We start from the raw sequence: 18071 nt of genomic DNA on the forward strand, positions 1-18071 counted from the left end.
GCGGGGCCGCCCCGGGGCAGCCTCAGGGAGATCGCGCCCCGCGGTGCCGCCCGGGGCTGCGCTGTGAGGCGGGCGGCGGGGTCGGACGGCCCGGGCAGCGCTGGTCGTGCGGCCGGGAGCCCCGGAGCAGCGGGGAAGTCTCCCCGCGTCGTTCAGTCCCTGTGCCGCGCAGCGGTTCGGGTGTCTGGGTCCCTTCTCGCAGCTCCGGGGCTCACCTGAAACCCGCCCCGCCCGCGGCTTTCCCCTCAGCGCCGCCCAGGCGGGAAGCCCCGTGTAGGTCAGGCTCCCCACGACATGGCGCCTGTCCCGATGCGGTAGCGCCCCAGCCCTCAGTGCGGTTGTCTCAGACTCGGCGGTTCAGCTGTGTCAAGGTGGATCTCCACCTTCCGCCGCGTAAAGCGATTGCTGTACCCTTACACAAAGGGGTGTGTGGTCGCTTGTCCCTCTCCAGCTGGCAGCCCGTGGATGGTAGATGCAACGAAATGTAAGGCCGAGTGAACCACTAGTGCCGGTGGCACTGTGTGGCTTTGGGGCAGGCATCTCTTTGCAGGCCGGTGTCTGGGAGAAGAGAAGCTGTTGAGCTTCTTGATTAAAAGGACTCTACTGTGGCATTAATTTCTATGAAGACGGCTGAGAGAGCTGGGGTTCTTCAGCCAGGAGAAGAGAAAGCTCTGTGGGACTACAGGAAAGCTGGGGAGGGACTTTTTGCAAGGGCATGTAGTGATAGGACAAGGGGGGGTGGTTTCAAAATGGGAGAGGGTATATTAGATATTAGGAAGAAATTCTTGACTGTGAGGGTGGTGAGACGCTGGAACAGGCTGCCCAGAGAAGCTGTGGCTGCCCCCTCCCTGGAAGTTTTCAAGGCCAGGTTGGATGGGACTTAGAGCAACCTGGTCTAGTCGAAGGTGTCCCTGGCCCATGTAAGGGGGTTGGAATGAGATGATCTTTAAGGTCGATTCTGTGATTAATTTGCCCTCCAAAAGTATGTGTTTCTGTCCGTAAAAAAACATTGTGGGTAGCAGGGACCTTACAATGAGGAGAATGGTGTGCTTTTTCACTCCCTCTGAGGTGGTGTGAGGCACTGAAGAAGGCAGTGCTGCATCCCAGCCTGCTCAGTGAATTGGACCCAATGTACCTTTAGAACCCTGTGCTGGATTTTTGTAGCCAAGGCTGTGCACATCTACACTTTCTCCCGTGTTAAGCATTGGGTCTCTTTTCAGTCTTTTCTTTCTCCTTTTTTATTAGGTCCCTTCACTGAGTACTCTTGAGCCAGTACATCAGTTACATCCTTTTTTGTCATCTCACTGCTAGCTTGCTTTATTTTTTTTCCTCTCTAATTGAACCCTTCTGGAAAGAGCTGAAGCCTATATATAGCCTATAAAATGCTTAAGTGAGGCAGATGGAAATTCAGTTTTTTTCTCTCTCAGACATTAACTTATTGAATCATGGTCTGTATCTTTCTTTTTCTGAGATCCAATGGTTAAATAATTACCCCTACATCTGGAAGAGTTACAACACAAAGAACTGATAATACTGCACATCAAGTTAATTAGTAGTTTTACCAGCACTTAACGTGGGATAATGTGCTCAGACCTCCCTCAAATAAAGTAGGGAGTTAAAGTCTGCCCATAGGTTGGGAGAGTGTCCTGGCCAGTGAGTTAGTTATTGAATATGAAGCTGCAAAATAAGAACATAGTGTTGATGCAGAATTCCAAGAGATGGTTTAGCACACTACTTGGAGGCAGTCATTAAGGGTTAAAACTAAGATCACAGAATGGCACAACAAAATTGAGCTCCAGCTGCTTTACCACAGTGCCAGAATACAAAGACTTAGATTCACAGAAGTGTTGAATTATTTAGGTTGGAAAATACTTTGAAGATCATCAAGTCCAACTGTTAACCTTACACTGCCAAGTCCATAACTAAAGTATGTTCTTAAGTGACATATCTGTGTGTCTTGTAAATACCTCCAGGGATAGTGACTCAGCCACTTCCCCGGCAGCTTGTTCCAATGCTTGACAACCCTTTCAGTGAAGATTTTTTTCCTAATATGCCATCTAAACCTCCCCTGGCACAACTTGAGGCTGTTTCCTCTTTCCCTGTCACCTGCTACTTGAGGAAAAAAGACTTACTGCACCATAAAGATTGTAAAACAAATTTTAATGTAGCCTGATATTAGCCATATTTTTGTTAGGGACTCAATTATTAGAGTGGAATAGTCCTGACTGCTTAAATATGACATGAAGCAGGACTGACCTCTAGCTGAATACTTTATCTAAAAGCACACAATTGTTTTCCTTTTTTAGCTTAAAGTGCCTAAAGTGTAATGATTGTATCTTTTGTAGAAAAAATCAGCTCCAGCTAGAAGGGCAGCGAATGCCTCTATTCCTCACCATCATCCCAGGGCTCTAAGGAACAGAATGCTTTTCAGAAAGGCAACAGCTGTGTGTAGGGAATCCCTGAGAAAGAGAGAAAATAACTTGCTTCTCATGTGCAAGGTAAGATCTTCCTGTGTTCTGTATCAAAGCAGCACTACCATTTTAGCAGAAAATAGATGCTTTTGTATGTTGTGATGGACTTGACCTGTATGTTACATACAATCTGAACCTCTCTGCCATATTGCGAGAAGGTATCAAATAGCTTTAAGCAAATGGCTGAATTTAATATTAATCCATTCTTTCATTCTAAAATTAATATTGTAATACTTACCATGGAAGGTGCCTATTGGTCCAGGTCCTGTGCTTAAAAAAAGTGTATTTTTTTGTGTGTGCTTTGGTCCTTGCTGTTCTGATTGGTTATTTTCTTGGTCTGTGTTTGGGTAGACTGATCTGGGATATTCTCTTCTGTTGAGCATGAAGATGTGCTCAACAATTCAGAGCTTTTTTTGTTCAGCTCCAACAATGATCCTTTCCTTCAAAGTGTTTATTCCTGCTTCTGTAAAACAGTAGAAATTTGAAATCACCTACTGCACTACGGGGCTGAGGTTATAGGTTATTAATATTTTAATAGGCAGTGCTTTGAAAACATCATGCTGCAAATGCATTATTAGGTATTTCCCTGAGAGCTCAAATGAATTCAAGGAAGACAAAAATGTATCCCTTTGGCACCTCTGCTGCTTTATATTTTTTTTCTTCTAGATCCTAAAGAGAAGCAGAGTTGTAGATGGGAAGTTATTGCCTGAAGCAGTTTTTTTTTGGAGGGGGAAAGAAGAAAGGTTGTCTTTCAGAGTACAGTATGATTTATAGAATTAGTTAAGGTCTGCCCACACCATACAGTGAAATACAGTGCAGAGGACAGAGATGTTGCCACCTAAATCTCCTTCAGAAAGAGAAGATACTCAACTGTCATGCTGAGCCTGTCAGCTTGGCGCCCTTCCCTTCACCTTTCATTAAGCCCTGCAGAGCACAGCCTATACAGCCCAGGTTTGGAATTAAGTACATACTCGTGTGCTTCAGGGCCTCCAGAATAGAGCAAGTGTCATGTGGCTAACTGAATTTTCTGTAAAGTAAATTAAATACTGGAGTTCTGCCATTTTCAATGCTAGAGATGTGATTTGTCCAACAAAAGCACAGATTTCCCCAGCATGAAAAAGACCTCTCTCTAGCTGTCAGTACTTGTCATCCTGTAGGCTATTCCACTGTTTTCTAGGGATGCTTAAAGTTAACTTGGGAAGTTCATGTTGTCTTGTAAACTGATAGCTGAAATTCTGCAAATCTAGATGGCTACCATTTTCAAAAAACTTCCCATAAACCAGCTTTAAATAGTATTTGCTAATCAGGACAGTATTAGCATAAATTTAACTTAATGGGGGAGAATGCATCAGGTGCAGTTATTAACTGGATTGAAACCAGGTGTTAAAATATCTGTGTTTTTCTAATGCCTCATCCTCAAATATTAAAGTCCAGAAATAAATGGGGTTGCAGTTCGAGTCACAGAGCTTGAGAATTTCTGGTTCCTAAGAATTCTTCGTGCGCCAAATGTTTTCATGCTCTTTAGAAAACAGCAAATACATACACAACAAAAAAACACAACTTTGTGGGAAATTAACATTTCAATAATGTTTCCAAAACTGAGCTCTTCAAAGTTGGCTCCCCAGGCTGCAGAGTCTGGGCAGACTGTGTTGGTCAGGTAATAACAGCAGCACCAGCAGTCCTTGGCTGGCAGAGAACAGCAGACCCTGAGAAGTTAACCTTAACCACTCTGTTTCAGCAAACACTTGAGATGAAATTTCTATCACAGATGAAAGTAAGGCTTAAGCTATGAGCCAGTCACCCTGGCTACCCTGGGTAGCCAGTGGAGAGAAGCAGACATGCCTGAAGGTTGTTTGTCTCCTTCTCAGACAGTTATCTGACTGGGGTGAGCTGAATTACCATCTGGAGGAGCCTGTCTCAAAAGGAGGTGAATCACTTTCAAGATCATTTGTGTCTCCTCATTGACTATATATAAAGGCTAAGAGGGGGTGACCATCTCACACCTAAGTGTAAATATCTGAGACATTTAAGAGATGAATTCTCAGTGCTGTTTTCAATTTATGAAAATTTTATAGCAATGTACCTTGTGTAGGAAAATTCCTACCCAGCTCTAATTCTTGTATCTTCAAACCAAAAAGAAGAGAAGAAGCCACAGTAACTTCACATGACATGAAATAATGTTTGTATAAGGAAATTTACAACTGTTCCAAGGTTTTCTTCGTATTTTTCTTCTTTCCTTAAAAAGGAAAATACAGTCCCACAACAAACTCAACAAAGTGCTAAAAATGAAATATTTCTACAAAAAAAGCTCCACAAGCCACAGCCTTCCAAAATGAAAAAGTTTAGAGTTAATTTTCAAAGCTCAATTTTAATTCTCTTTTGATAACCCTTTTAAATGTTCATATATCAAAGTATATCTACATTTGAACATAGTGCTTACATTAATATATGCTTTACAAAACTTATACAGGACAGAACGTCTTGGTACTATAAAAAGAATCCTTATGTGATGCAAAGTTGTTAGGTACAAGGCTGCCTAAATCAGAGTTGAAAATACTATGTACATAGGACTAACAGAATTATATCTCATCATCCCCAAAATGAGTATTAAATGTCTGACTTGAGCCTTGCAGGGTCACTGCAACTGGAAGTCTGATCTTTGACAATTGTGGGCTTGCCCCAGGAGTGGTATGAGTTTTTCTTCCAGTTTCTTGGTTCTTCCTTTATCTCTGTGAAGAGACTCACCACCTGGTTTTAGAGGAAATCTTGACATCCCAGAGAATGCAGTCTGATTTCTACAGGTGCTGAGTATTTAAAATACATGGAAATTGAAAAATCATGGTGTGCTTACACTTCCAAAAATTGTAAAAATTAGAAAGATCTCCATCTTTTATGAAGTGGCATCATCTAGTGACATCCCAGCACATGAGGACATACCACCAACAATCTTGTTTTCTTTATATTTACTAGGAAATCTGCATTGTAATTGTAAATGCAAATGAGTACCTGGGAGGTGACTCTTTAATTTAGAGATGGATGGAAATTACTAAATACATTTCAGTGAGCTTTGCTGCCAGTCATAATTGCATAAGCTCAGAAAAGAAATACCATCCTGTAGACCTAACATGCATATATACAATTATGTTTTAAACTACTGCATGTATTTGGCCACTAAACACTATATTCTAATGTGGATTCTTATGTAGGGTAGTGTAGGTGTAGAATATAAGGAAAAGGAAGCTCCATATGGTTCCCAAAGTATCATGGAAGAGATCTTAAAAATTAAATGTTTTGCACTTTCCAAGCTCACGGCGTATTTTCAGCTATTTAAGGCTATGTGTATGTTTCAGCCTGAGTCTTTTAATTTCAATTTATCTCGTTCTAAGATTGGGCTTTCTCAACAGAAAGACTGTTAGATGGAACTTTGTGAGTCATGCATTTGGCTCACTCAGGCTTTGAGGATAAGAATATCAGCCTTAGGTATGAGTAGTCCTTGATATCTAGCCAAGAAGAAGAGCAATAATCAGATGTAAAATCAGTTGCAAAATCATAAATTTGAAATAGGGAGAATAGGGAGAAATATGAAAATACAAAGTGGGACAGCTGAGCCCCATTGTTATTACTAATTCATGTGCTACTGTGCAAAAAGTGGTCTTTGAAGCTTAAAATTATCTAGTTGAGTGGGTAAGCTAGAGGACAGACACTAAATTTGGGACAGTTTTTGATCTTGGCTTACCAGAGAATAACTCTTAATTTTAGGTCCTCAACAATAGGAACTGTGATTCATGTAGCCCATTTTTTTCACCACAGTGAAGCCACGAGCTTGCAGAGTATAGGTTAAAGAGTAGTTCATGAAATGCAAGCTTCAGGCTTTTGCAGAGAAAAGATAATCTATATATACATAGCTTTTGAGATGTTTTTTCTGTAAAAGTCCTCTTTTTTTTCTGTAATACTGTTTAAATACTTGCATAAATAAATCAGTATATATCTTTTCAGTACCCCTTTTGATGAGAAGAAATCAATAACTGAATGTTAGATCTTGCCTGTTTTAAAGTCTGCAGTGTTCCTGCAGGTCTCTGTTTATGTCTTAGAAGAATATTCCTCAGACAAGAGGAAGTGTTGCGAAGAAACATTTTAGATACTTTCATTTTATTTTTTCTCTTCATGAAAACTTCATACTGAAGGAGAATGAGGGGGTGGGGTCATAGCAAATCATACTGCATTTTTCTGAAACCCAGAGATGCTGAAGAAGAATAATTTCTACTTCAAAAGCTGGGTACTTTTAGTGAACTGTGAGTCTTTATCAATAAATAATGTCCATAGAACTCACAAACTGAGCTCATATCTGCAGGAAAACATGTTTCTCCTCAGCCACTGGATACTCAAGAAATGAGAAAAGTGATTTTCTGTAAAAAAAGAAAAAACTGATCACTTCCCTCAGCCCTTCTGTCATTAATTGCTTGAGGAGAAATATACCTGGATGTGTTCACAGGGCAGTGGCTTTATCTAACAGCTAAAAAAAGCCTTCTGGGTGGCTGCCTCTCAAAGCATGAAATCAGTGATGAAAGCTGTGATGTTTTCCTTGTTTTGTGTACAAAACTTACAGTTACATGGTACAGGAAGTGTGAAGTCAGGAGAACATGAGAAACATGAGCTGGGACTCCAAGAATTTACAGCTGTTTAAGAGCTGCATGACCCTGCATAGTGTGTGCAAGAGAACAGGATCTCTATGGACAGGCATCTGACTGCCCAGGATTCCCTCCAGCTTAATATCTTGCTTCAAGTTTTTTACTTTAGGCTGACTCTGGAATTCCCTCTACATAAGATCAGATCAGATCAGGTTTCTACTGAATAGGGAAGTTTTGTGGAAACCCCCGAGAGTTTTTCTCCCTGGACAGAATCACAGAAACCTTCTAGCTGGAAAAGATCTTAAGGATTGAGTCTAACAATTACCCTGCTCTACTGAGTTCAGAGCTAGACCATATTCCTAAGCACATACAGAATGGGGTTTGTTCCTTTGCTGTTTTCTCAGCTTTGTTTGCTTTCCTTAGCTGATTCCTTTCCTTGTTGAGCTGTATGGCACTGGGTATGCCTTACCTGGCATGTTTGTCTTTACTGACACAAGCCCAGATAGGCATGTCAAAAAGAAGGATTGACATTGCAATGTCTGTGCTTTTATTACAACAGCATCTTTGACATCAAAGTCCTGCTCAAAATACTGGTACAGTAAAGCAACAGGGATTTTCTAAAAGCAATATTATTTTGATTGTTTAGAAATAGACTTCTATCTCTAGAAAGTATATTGAATTTTCTCTTTTATGGCTTAATGATTTGCTCTTATGACAGACTTAATCAATCTGATGAGTCCGTGTTCAACGTTCTGGCAAATATAATCAGCCCTGGAGTGTTTTCTTACTCCCCAAAGACATATTGTTTCTGTGTTTATTTCATTCTGATGTTTCATCTGGAAACAGTATTTATTTTTCTTGAAGAAAAGAGTACTGTTCCAAGACATACATTGAAAGTCATGTGTTTAATTTACTGAATATGAAATTATCTTTTTATTTAGGAGTTGAAAGGAGAAGGTTATAGAACAAAGGGAAAGGGGGAAACATAACTCCCATTTTCAAAAAGGGAAAAGGAAAGTCCTAGGAAAACACAGGCCAGTCAGTCTCACTTCTGTGCCTGGCAAGGTCATGGAGCAGATCCTCCTGAAAGCTCTGCTAAGGTGCATGAAAAACAAAGAGGTGGTTGATGGTAACCAACATGGCTTCACCATAGGCAAATCGTGCCTGAAAAATTTTGTGTTTTTTTTATAATGGGGTCACAGCATCAGTGGATAAGGGAAGAGCAACTGATGTCATCTACTTGGACTTGTGCAAAGCATGTGATGATGTCCTGCATGGAATCCTGGTCTGTAAACTGGAGGGACATGGATTTGATGGATGGGCCACTCGGTGGATAAAGAATTGGGTGGATGGTTGCACTCTGAGTAGTGGTCAGGGCCTCCATGTCCAAATGGAGACCAGTGACGAGTGGCTTTCCTCAGGAGCTAGTACTGGGACCAGTGCTGTTAAGCATATTTGTCAGTGACCTGGATGGTGGAACTGAGTGCACCCTCAGTAAGTTTGGTGATGTCACCAATCTGTGTGGTGTGGAAAGGAGGCCATGCAGAGGGACCTTGACAGGCTTGAGCAATGGGCCCATGCCAACCTCATGAAGTTCAATAAGGCCAAGTGCCTGCACCTGGGTCAGAACAATCCCAAACACAAATACAGGCTAAGAGCTGAAAAGATTGTGAGCAGTGCAGAGCTAAAGGACTTGGGGGTGTTGGTTGAAGACAAGCTCAACCTGAGCTCTCAATGTGTGCCTGCAGCCCAGGAAACCAACTGTATCTTGAGCTGCATAAAAAGAAGTGTGGCCAGCAGGTCAAGGGAGGTGATTCTTCCCTTTTACTCCCCTCTGGTGAGTACTGCGTCCAGCTCTGGAGGCTCCAATGTAAGAAAGGCATGGACCTGTTGGAGAAAGTCCAGAGGAGGGCCACAAAGATGGTGAGAGGGCTGTAATAGCTCCGCTGTGGAGACAGGCTGAGAGAGTTGGGGTTGTTCAGGCTGAGAGAGTTGGGGTTGTTCAGCCTGGAGAAGAGAAGGCTCTGGGGAGATCTTAGAGCACCTTCCAGGGTGCTACAGGAAAGCTGGGGAGGGACTTTTTGAAAGGGCATGTAGTGACAGGACAAGGTGTAATGGCATTAAACTGGAAGAGGGGAGATTTAACTTGCATATTATGAAGAAATTCTTCACTATGGGGGTGGTGAGACACAGAGAAGTTGTGGCTGCCCCCTCCTTGGCAGTGTTCAAGGACAGGCTGATGGGGCTTTGAGCAACCAGGTCTAGAGGGGGGTGTCCCTGCCCATACTGGGGGTTCAGAACTAGATGATCTTTAAGGTCCCTTCCAACCCAGATAATTCTATTCTATAAACAAGAACTCCAGTTTCATAACAGGTGCAGAAGTTACAGAGAGAAAAGGAAAAAGACTCATCATTTAAAAGTCACAGGGCAGACTTCAAGACAGTTTGTAGTAATAAAGTAGACTGTTAAGATCTTGACTCCAAGACAAGTCCTAAGTCTCATTTCTAAAAACTATCTACACAATGTCCATTTGCTTGAAGCAAGATCAAGATCTGCTTTCCATAATGCATTTGTTCCTTCAGCATCTTCATTTTGTGTTCTTTAGTGTCACTTGTCTGCCAGATTATTCTGGGGCCTTTGAAGTGCAGAAAGATGGTCTACTTTCAGGCTTTACTCCCATGTAGAGTTCTAGTATGCACTGCAAGTCTTTAGGAGAGGGATTTGTTTCCTGAAAAACAAGAATAATGTTACCAAGTACTATAAAATAATAAGTAAAAAATAAAGCAGAGAGATGCTAGGCTAAGAAAAAATTTAAGTGTCACTGTACCTTATCTTTTGAATCTGCTAAATAGGATCATTATTTAACAAGCACTGACTGCTCTTTTTCTTTTTCTTTTTTTTTTTTTTTAATTTCAGTACCTGATTCTGTGAAGACAGAGTAAGTGCATGGAGCAGTAGACCTGACCATTGCTGTTCCTCAGAAAGTGCTGGTCAGAGCCTATTATATGAAGTGCTATGTACATTTCATATTGCAGGGGAAGGAAAACTTTTAAGTCATGATGTAACAACTGCATACTAATAGCTTTAGTACATTGCCAGACCCTGCTTTATGTTCTTGGATGTTGTGCAAAAGGGGGCCTTTCTTAATTCAACTCATTGCAGGAATTACCTGAACCATGCAGATTATTGAAATAAGGTGTCTGATGTAACATTTCAGTACTTCTTGAGTCAGGATAATTTAGACTTAGTTAAATGTTGCTGTGTTAACACAGCTGATTTAATAATAGGCTAGAGCTGGGCAGGACATACAATTACTTGCTCTCTAAAGGATAATTTGTAATGAGCAATGCTGTCCTTAAAACTCTGATGATGTGAGATCATCTCTAAACCTTGTTTAAATGACACACCCAAGGTCAGCCATTATCTCTGTGTATTCTCACTATCACACAATCAGATTGGAGTTGTCCTTAATATCCACATGTAGAGAATTCATGTCCATGACAACTCTTTAATGTCAGATAACACATTTGCTGTTCTTTTTATCATTAAGTACAAGTGGTCAGCCTTAGCAGAAGGCTCTTAACAAGCAAATTAGCAGTTGTTAAAATGAAAATAAAATGGTCATGTGCTTTTATGTGATGTAAATGAAATTAAATTTACAGTTCTAATACATCTTAGATCTAATCTAACTACAACAGTTCTTCAATTCTGATAGTCATGCAGTTATGTAAAGTGTCATCCTTTTGACACACCATGCAGTACAAATCCTGATCTAAGTGCTAAGATGTGCTGCTGAGTCCCTTCGGCTCACTCAGGGGAGACTTGGTAATAGTATGACTTTTAAACAATGGAAAAATGCAAAATAAAATAAAAAAATTAAAAGTGTAATAAAGTTGCATCTGATGCACAAGTTTGTTGGACAGGTGTCTTCCTCTGCTATTTCAATGGGAGAGGACATTTTTTTAGATTGATGAGCCTTGGGTGTTAATAACTATTTTGTTTCATGTTGAGTTTGGAGCTGTTTTCCATGAAATTTCTCAAGATCATCAGGGTGTTTTTCTGTCTCCCTGATGATTCTGAAGTGCCCTGTAAGTCAAAACACTCCAAGCAAGTCACAGCTTCCTCTGGTTTCAGCTGCATCTCACTACCTTTGAGATTTCTCCATGTAGAGGAGTTCCTTCTCTGGGACTTTCTCTTTGCATTTCTACAGTTAAAGGCGAGGTTTCATGTCCTTCGAGTGGCTGCTTTCTTAGACATGATTTCTGATTAACTAAGCTCTTGAAGTGGCTCTTCTAATTTCAGGGTGTTTTCTGTGACATTTACCACATAAAAGGAAAGAAAAAATAATTTCCCATGGCTATTTTTTTGAACTGAAGATTTAACTTGCCAGTTGCATCAACCCCGCTTCTGTGCTGCGCAATATTGTAAACAGATTTGTCAACACATGTAACGTGGGTTTTCTTGTACTTTCCTGTGATGTGTCTGGTGGTTGTAGTCAGATAGCATTTTTGTCTGGAAGAACTGGCTCTATTCCAGTACAGGCAGATGCAGGTCTGCTTTTGTCCAAGTCATTCCTTCTCCAAGGGTTGAGTTTCCCTGTCTCTAAGATGAAGATAATGTACTGCCTTCCTTTTAAAGTGGTATCAGATGTACAGAGGTGAAGTCCTGCTAAAGAACATTTTGTTACCAAGTCCTGCATCCCAGGAGCTTGAATTAAGGTGAAGGCATTTGCCTTGTGCTCAGTTGTGCTGTCTGCAATACCTGTCTGCTTTGTATTTATTTTTAGAAGATGGCATGGATATTGAGGTTCAAGGAAACACTTGCTTTCCTGCACATGAGAGCTGGTATCTCACTTTGCTGACCCTTCACAGCATCAAGCTGTCTCAGATACAGGAGTTTCTGGCATGACTCATCCTGGAATCATAGCTCCCAAGAATATGCATCAGGGGAGTGGAACTGGAAGGTAAGCAGGTTTTCCCAATTCTGATCTCATTTCTCTCTGAGACAAAAATACCCCATGTGTCTTAGATTCCCATTCCCTTAAACTGAAGATGAGCACTCTTAATTTACCTAATTCACAACCAGTTTGGGGACATCAGAAAACATCCTGATGCCTATTTCCAGATCACTTTGTCTGTGAGAAATACAACTAGAGCCATCAGTATTAGCAACAGCAGTTGACAGAAAAATGCTGCTACTGCCTGATGATTGATGGACAGTTTGACCAGATCAGGCAGGGAACCTACAGCAAAAGGCACCATGAGTCCCCAGTGCTCTGAGGTAGATGTCTGGGAGGAGGCTGCAGGGCCCGGAGCTACCACTAAAGCCACTGTGCAGCCAACAGTTCATGAAGTTTGAGAAGTTTGTGCCTCTCAGAAAACCTGGGTGAAGAGTGCAGTGCCTGCAGAGCTGGCTTGCAGTGGAGAGGTGTCCAGTGGGTTGGGTACCAGTTGGGCTTTCATACACTGGGTGTGCTACACGCCTTGCTTTAGCTGAGGGGCTTATGTATGTGTACGTACAACCTTCTGGTTTGGTCCTAAAGCTACTATCTTTTGTATGGTCAGAACCAAAGAGCTGTATTTTCTGGTATTTAAAAGCCCCTTTTTAGTAAACTAAAAATGGGGAACAGTATTTTGTAAAGTTTTTTTAATTATTATTATTATTAATACAAAATGTGGCTGAAGGACATTTAAAAAGTTACCAGATTAAATGTACATAGTTGGTAGAATTTAAAGCTTTGTTGTTAGTGGATGATTGATACAAGGAGCCCTACTCTTTTCCTTTAAATTTTCAAAGATAAACAACTTCCATAAATGCACTATTTAAATTGTATTTTTAGCTTAAACACTATGAAAAAAAAATTGGCTGTTATTAGAAAAGCAAAAATTAAGAAATGGGATTTCTCGTCCTTCAACTAAACTCATTTTAATGTTAATAAAATCCTGAAACAAAAAGAAGAAATATTGTAGCGTAAAAAAAATGAGGAAAAATGTTGGAGTGTTTCAGAAAAGAACCACTTTAAAGTAGTTAAAACAGCCTAAAGTGTTTGCACAAGCACCAAGACTGCAGCTTCTGAGAAGTACTTTTATTATGGTCACACACAGAGATACTTGTTTTTAGGAAGACACACAGAACTGACAAAGCATCCACACAGCTTAAACAGTCTGGATGTGACACACGTGGTTTAGTGTGCTAAAATCAGGGGGTTAGCTGATATTTCCAAGAGGTCACTTGCCTGAGGACAGCATTTTTACATCAGTCTTCTCCTCTGTCTTTCTCCTCCTGTGCACTTTGGCAGAGCCCAGTTACGTAGCTTTCTCTGTGTGCCCCTGTGCTCTGTGAGACAGGCCACAGATGCTGACTGCAGGGGAATCTGAGACAGAATTTTTCCCTCAGAAAGAAAGTTTCCCCTCACCTGGCTGAACAGTTACCTCAGAATTTGTTCAGGTATCTCCAGCTGTGCAAACTATTGATGTTACATGTTGTCCTGGCCAAGATGCTTGTGTTCATCACGGATTCTCTCCATGTATTTTTGCTTGTATTGTCTTGCACGTGCAATGACAATAATCCCTTCTTATTGCAACAGCTTAGACCAAAAATTGCTCCAAAATTCTTCTGCTCCCTTTCTTCAAGAGAGGGAGGTCGACACGCGTTAACTTAGCAGCCACAGCAACAGTGTCACAGGCTGGGGAGCACAGTGGGACCCCAACATTTAGTCTTTGCTCTGTCACTTTCTCAGGCTCCACGCTGTATCCACGCTTCTTGGCCTTCAAAAATATCTCCAACTGACATCCAAGTGTATTAATACCTGTGCATTTCTTTAGAGGGGTAAATATGTGAATTTATCTCATTTGAATTGACTCTTACTCAAGAATTATGTAAGGGGCATGGGTACAGTTATATTTCCAAAGAATTTTTTAATTGTTGTTCTCCTCAGACCTTAATTCCTTACTTCGTGCAGCTAGTGGTATTCCCCACCATCAGCCAGTTACAAGAAATTAATTCACAAATACAATCTTCATTGCTCTTGTGCTCTTCCTTGCTTTTCTTGCTCTTAAGTACACTTCAGCCATGGCTAACGTGGTTTAGTTTATATGACACAGCTGTCTGAGCACTGCTGAGACCATAATCAGAGAGAACATTGATTACAGAGTATTAAGCTCTACACATTTTCCAAATTCTTCACATTGCTTACTGATGATGCACAGGAAGCATTTTGTGGCAGTTCTGTGATGATTGCAGAACAGAATACAGCCTACAAGTAGAAGAGTAAATACCACAAGAAGAAGCTGTACAGATCTCAGCTGGATAAGAAAAGTAATATGGACTATAACTGGCCAGGCATTATTATTTTTTTAACCTCAGGGATACAGCAAACTGAATTCCTGGTGGGAAACCAAGACAGACATAGTCCTCTACCCTCCTTTTTTGACACATGCAATTAGAGGGCAGGATATGGATAATGGAAATGAGATGCTGTTCATATCAGAATTTCAGGTGAGAGTAAAACTCATGAAAATAACATGTGAATGGGATGGAACACTGTATGAACAGACAAAAGTGTAAATTTTGGAAACAGAACTAAGTAAAAGACCGATACATTTCCCCATTGAGAAATGCAACTGCATGTGGCAGCATTTCAGACTTTATTCTCCCATTGCCCTAAAATCATAATGATGCTACTACAAATGAGAAATGCACAACATGCATGCATTCTTTTGGCTTCAGCTGAATATGTGCAATGAGGAAAAAACTATCTTTATTCACTTTAGATTCAGTCTCACATACATTAAACTCAGAAGAAATGTTAGTTGATCAGGTCTCTAGTATCTTAAATTTATTCTCTCCATTACTTTCTTTAATGATATTTATCTTTTCATTGACAGTCTTTTTCCACTTAGGAAACCCTGCAAGTCCTCTTGACTAATCAGAGCATTAAAAAATCAACTGTAATAAGCAATTCCAAAGGAAAAGCTGATCAATTGTTCCCAAAGCTAATTTATACATTTGTACATCAGTTCTACCTCCTGACAACTAGTTTTGTGTACAAGACCTAGGCCTGCTTGGGAAACACAGTGCATACAGGTCAACTGTACTGGAAAACTGCTTATGTTTGAAAGTGAAACTGAAAGACCACAGTTAGATAATGGAAGACAGAAATAGAAAATAGTTTCCCTGTTGTCCCACGGGTTCTACCACAGCACTTGGTGATACTTCTGTCAGATGAAAGGTACTGGCCTAGCTGGATCTTGGGTACAGTTACAGCTCTTTTACAGTTTAATGTGTCCAGTCAGGATTCTTCTTTCATGACCACAAAAATGCATTTGTTAAACCTTCTCAGTAGTGGACTTGAGACATTAGTATTTGCTTTTTACACCAGTCTTGATCTGCCTGTAGCTTATTTAATTTTCAAAATAATATAAAATATTTATAAACCAAGCAGACTCCAGAAGAAACACTCTTAGCTGTAGCTTTACTACATTAAATATTTCATTATAATTGTTATATATCAAGTTTTGATGCATTATGAAATGGTTTCATGGCAAGCCAATCTCCCACACTGGGATGAAATCTGGAAACATTTCTATATTAGGTGTAAATTCACATATATATACATGAATAAAAATGCATGTAGATATTCATGTTCTAGAAATGGTAACAATTTTCAGTTTCAGCTCTGTGTGGGAGGCTGTTATTGAAATAACTTCCTCCACTGGAAAGGAACAACATATACAGTTTGTCTTTCCAAAGAAGACCAGAGAGGAGAACCCATGGCAGGTACTGTGCAGGAAATGCTGGGTGTCCAGCCTACTACCCAGATGGTGGCTGAGAGAGCATTTTGGTAATTCAGAAGACAACCTGGGCTCAGCAGCCTACAGAGTCTATTTGCCCCCAGAGAGAACAATGCTGGGATGCTGCTTAGCAGGGCTGTAGCTATCCTGCATCTACATGGGATGGTGGGAAAGCACAGTCACTCATGCATTCTGCAGCTGATTTGGTTTGTCCAGCCCACAGCCAAGGAGTGAGGGAAGAGCTGAAAGTACCAGGAGAGGGGTGATAGGAAATGATGTTGAATTTGGGAGTGGATGCAGTGTAGAGGATGCATGAGGGGGGCTGTGACTTCTAGTGACATGCTAGCAAAGTCATAAGTTTCTTAACTGTTCACAGGAAACTAAGCTGACTGTCTTGCCACAGAACTTGTTCTTGATGTGTGTCACCCGTGATGCACTGTAGTGCATTCTACTGCTCATGTCCTGAGCAAAAATAAACCCCTGTCTGCCAATGTGTCAACAAATTACCAAGGCATCAATGACCAGTGCACCAAGCCCTTCCCAGAATCCCTACAAAATCCACACTTTTTTCCCTCAAATCTAACAAAGCAGCCTATTCATGCTAAAACTAGCTCTGATAAGGCAGCTTAAAATTAAAACAAAACTAACAATACCAAACCAAAACAACACCCCCTCCCCTCCCCCAAACAAAGGAAAACCAAAACCCAACAACATAGGCTTAGGAAAGCAGTATCCAGGAACAGTTCAAAATCCAGAGCACATCTGAAGTTTTATGAATACGCACCTGGCTGTTGAAGTACAGCAGTTGGACAGGGTTCTGGGAACTACAAAGTCAAATTTGGGCTGCTATTCCCAAATTAGGTTGGACGAGAATTTCCTACAGATCAGGCAGCCCAAAACTCACCATCTCATTCCCTGTCTTACCATTTCTTTTCCAGCCATCAGCAATTTGATGTAGTTGAAGATGTCCCTGCTCTCTTAAGGGGGGGTTGGACTAGATGACCTTTAAAGTTCCCTTCCAACACCAACTATTCTATGACTCTATGATACAGAGTCTTTGCCATTCAGGAATGGAAGGAAAGACTCCAGAAACAAACCTGTTTGCTGGGACTCAAGAGTCCAGCCCTTGCCCAGATCTGATGCCAGTTCATGTGGGGAAGCCTCCTGCTGCCTCCCCTCCCTCCATGCCTGCAGCCAGCATCTAGGGCAACCAGGCTGGTGAAGGGACTCAAGCACAGATCCTATGAGGAGAGGCTGAGGGAGCTGGGGCTGTTCAGCCTGGAGAAGAGGAGGCTCAGAGGAGACCTCATCACTCTCTACAACTCCCTGAAAGGAGGGTGTAGCCAGGTGGGGGTTGGTCTCTTTTCCCAGGTAAGCCTCAGCAAGACAAGAGGGCATGGTCTCAAGTTGTGCCGGGGGAGGTTTAGGTTGGACATTAGAAAGAATTTCTTTACTGAGAGATCAGACATTGGAATGGGCTGCCCAGGGAAGGGGTGGATTCTCCGTCCCTGGAGATATTTAAAAAGAGACTGGATGTGGCACTCAGTGCCATGGGCTGGTAACTGCAGTGGTAGTGGATCAAGGGTTGGACTTGATGATCTCTGAGGTCCCTTCCAACCCAGCCAATTCTATTCTATGACTCTATGATCTGCTGGCAAAGATTCATCACTGCTGCAAGTGATGTAGAGCTTTGCACTGCACAGGGGGCAGGCAGCAGAGGTGCTCCCACAACATTCCCCTGGGGAATGGTTGGGATCCCCTCTGGGGTATCCACCCATCCCTGCTTGGGTGCCTGTTTATGCAGGCACAAGCAAGCTGCCACTGATGGCAACAATCAAAAAATTATTTCCTTTTTTCATCCCCAAAGTATATGTGGCTATGGGCCAGGGAACTGACAAAATGAGGAATTTTAAGAAAAAAAAAATTGCAATATGTAACAACTGGTTAGTAATACACATGCAGAGGGCTATCTCAGTCAGGTGCAGCAACACAGCATATTACCATAATGCTCCAGTCATCTCATTCCCCCTCCCTTATTTTTAATAATATGGAGAAATTAAATACTTTTTCTCCTCTTCCATCCCTGCACTGTTGGGCTTTCTAGCTTCCTGCAAAGCACCAAAATTGTGTGAATCCTGCTTAGATTATTCCACTTTTTCTCTTCATACAGGGTTTGTGGC

The 18071-nt window shown here is 41.4% G+C and overlaps 1 protein-coding gene and 1 long non-coding RNA gene across 2 annotated transcripts in view; one reads left to right on the top strand and one right to left on the bottom strand.

Moving 5' to 3' along the window:
* Positions 1-11251, top strand: LOC139795089 (uncharacterized). The gene is made up of 3 exons (XR_011725380.1): positions 1-484; positions 2346-2498; positions 10016-11251. It is a non-coding gene; the product is annotated as an uncharacterized lncRNA (long non-coding RNA).
* The window catches only part of SDHAF4 (succinate dehydrogenase complex assembly factor 4), a 23509-nt gene continuing 13441 nt past the window's right edge, over positions 8004-18071 (bottom strand). The window contains exon 4 of the mRNA XM_071741606.1: positions 8004-9827. The gene's annotated coding sequence lies outside the window, so the exon portion shown is untranslated. The remainder of the gene's footprint in view (positions 9828-18071) is intronic.

The sequence above is a fragment of the Heliangelus exortis genome, chromosome 3, assembly GCF_036169615.1.
Source record: "Heliangelus exortis chromosome 3, bHelExo1.hap1, whole genome shotgun sequence".
Lineage (NCBI taxonomy): Eukaryota > Metazoa > Chordata > Aves > Apodiformes > Trochilidae > Heliangelus > Heliangelus exortis.